Here is a 2789-nt window from a genome sequence, read left to right as displayed (position 1 = left end):
AGGCACCTTCACATCTGTGTCTGGCAGTTGTTGCCACCAGAGGTCATCTGGTGACCTCAAGGAAGCTGGACTTCTTACATGGTATCTCAGGGCCCCAAAAGTGAGTGTCCCAGTGGACAAAACAGAAGCTGTATCAACTTTTCTGTGTGAACCTCAGAAGTCTCATAGCCTTCATTCTACCCCATTCTGTTGATTATGGGGAAGTCCCATATCTGCCCAGATTCCAGGGGAGGAGACAAAGATTCCACCTCTCACGGCAGGGTTGTCAAAGGACTGGCAGCTGTTTTTCTTTAATTTCCCTAAAGTTTATTAGATACCTGTGGGTGTACCTTCATGGAAGATGGTAGGTCATTTGCATCAATTTTTTGCTTCCCACTGTTGTCCAGGACCAGCTGTATTTTGTAGTAAAGCAGCAGGTGGGATCATAGGCCAGGACAATTCTTTGGTTGACTTGTTAGTCAACTGACTTGTCGACATCTTTCAGTTGCCTTTGTAGGCCAGAGTTTATAGGACTTCTGAGCTGTGGTATGCATCAGCAGAAGCCAGAAATCCCAGTTAAAGCTGCCAGTAGAGACTGAAAGAAGCAATGTGGAGTCTTTCTGTCATCTGGGAGAAAAATTTAGTATATGGGAGGTGACTTCTGGTGGTGATAACTGGCAGAGGTGATGAAAGGTCCTCATGATTTCCCATTTCTTTCAAGATTATCTTGCCTTTTGCAGTTTCTTGACCTGATTTACTTTGACAAGAAAGACTATTTTCTAAGATATTCTGCTTCTCAGTCTACTAGAATCAAATGTCAGGGAGACAGTAGAAGAGACAACTTGTGCAGTGTTAGGGGATCTGGGGGGAAAATCCCTAGACAGGCGTAAATAAAGTCCCCTTAGCTTGATTCTGATAGATCAAAGTCATGTTCCAAATGGTTTCTCTGTGACTGTCTGGAAGACCTAGAGATCACCCCTTAAATGGTTCCCTGAGTGTGGAAGGAAGTATCTCATCTAACATGGTGTTCAGTGCTATAAAGGCCACTATTGTCAACCTTAGATGAGAATACTCCCTTGTCCAAGAAGAGGAAAAGCCCTGAGCAGAGCTGATAATAATGGTAGTGAATGTAATTGCCCTGAAAGGATTGAATATGTAGGGAACAGCTTTTACATGCCATTCTCTGTGCTGGATGTCCAAATCATCTCACTCCCTAGCAAGTAGGAGAGTTCCTGTTACATGAAGGCCAGGACTTTGTTGAATGAATGAATGACAATGTAGAATTTGATGGGTTACAGGTAACTGCCTCTATGGTATGAATTGTCAATGTGCAGAGATGAGTAAAGGCCCCAAACCAGAATGTGCTGCCCTTCTTCAGTCCCACTGAAAATCACCAAGCTAAAGTGAAACTGTTGACAGAGTCATCCTTTTCTCATTGTAGAATTTTCCAGCACAGGAGGCTATACAGCATTCCCAGGAACTGATTTTTCAGCTATCATCATTTTTCAGCTATCATTCATCTATCAAGAGGGGTAAGAAAGTAACATTTATTCTCCATCTACTGTGTATCAGAGCTCAGTGGTTAGGCAAAATAGGGAGCACAGGGTAGACACTGGTATGTTGAGAACTTACGGAGCTCAAAGCAAGGCAAACAGGTAAGGCTGGGGAGTGAACCGAACAGCAGACACAGAGGCTGAAAGGTGAGAAGTGGTCAACGCACGTGTCTGCCATACAATCTTGTCCCCAGTGAACATATTCTGAATTAAAAGGATCTGAAATACTCTGACACAGCAGCCAGGGGAACTGCAGCAGAGGAAACCGATTTTGTCGGAAGGAGCCTTGCCTCTGACACTGCACTCTTTCAGGCTGCTCATCTAACTCTGTGTTGATCGGGATGATTTCCCTGCATAAAGTGGCTCTAGTCCTCAAAGCAGGAGCAAGAAAGTACTGCAGACTTTGAAGTGAGCATGGAGCAAATGTTTGTCGAGATAATGATGAATCACAGCCTTCGATTTCAGATTTGTGAAGATCTTGGCACAGAATACAGGCCGTGGTGCTGTCCCAGGTCTTAGCTCAAGATGAAACTGGATGAAGTCCCAGACTCTATCCTGGACCCTTTTTTCACGCCTTTCTCTCTTCAGGATGTGAATTATTGATTGGCCTGTTTTTTCCAAGTCATGAATACTGTATTCATCCACAGAATTGTCCTGAGAAAGTGGTCAGAAACTTTATTTTTGGCATGGGGAAAGCAGGCTGAACGTCCGATGCATTTCTGATGCTAATTGTGTTTCTCTGGTTAAGACATTGTAATAGGCTCAGCATTTCTCTTTCCCTCATCTCGGGTGCCCTCTCCCATTTTAGCTGGGACATTCTAGGTGTCCTAGACTTTCTTACTGGGACTAGTGATTCCAGTGGGCTGTCATATCAGGCTTAGAGGCCAAGATGGCATGTATCACCATTTGTCACAGAATGCTGCTGGCCTCCTAGCCACAAGGGGGGAAGGTGAGAATGTGGGTGGGTGAACACAGATTCCTGCCCAGCACCCTGTATTTGATTTGATTTAATTTAATTCAAGGTTGTCAGATCCCTTCCTGTGCTCTCCCATCCCAAGTCAGCCTATCCCTTTCTACTCCATTTGTCTCATTCTATTTTGCAAGTTCTGCCTTGTATATGGATATACAGTTTTGTTCTGCTTACTGAGCTCCTGTGTCCCCTGCGGACAACATGCCCTGCTGGCCATCCCAGGGCACACAAGGGTCAGGAAATCACAAAGCCCCTCATAAAAGTGACTTAGGAGATTTACCAGGCTA

Source organism: Manis pentadactyla, chromosome 9 (genome assembly GCF_030020395.1).
Source record: "Manis pentadactyla isolate mManPen7 chromosome 9, mManPen7.hap1, whole genome shotgun sequence".
NCBI classification, from domain to species: Eukaryota; Metazoa; Chordata; class Mammalia; order Pholidota; family Manidae; genus Manis; species Manis pentadactyla.
The sequence above is the reverse complement of the archived record's forward strand: the minus strand, read 5'-3'. Positions refer to the sequence as shown.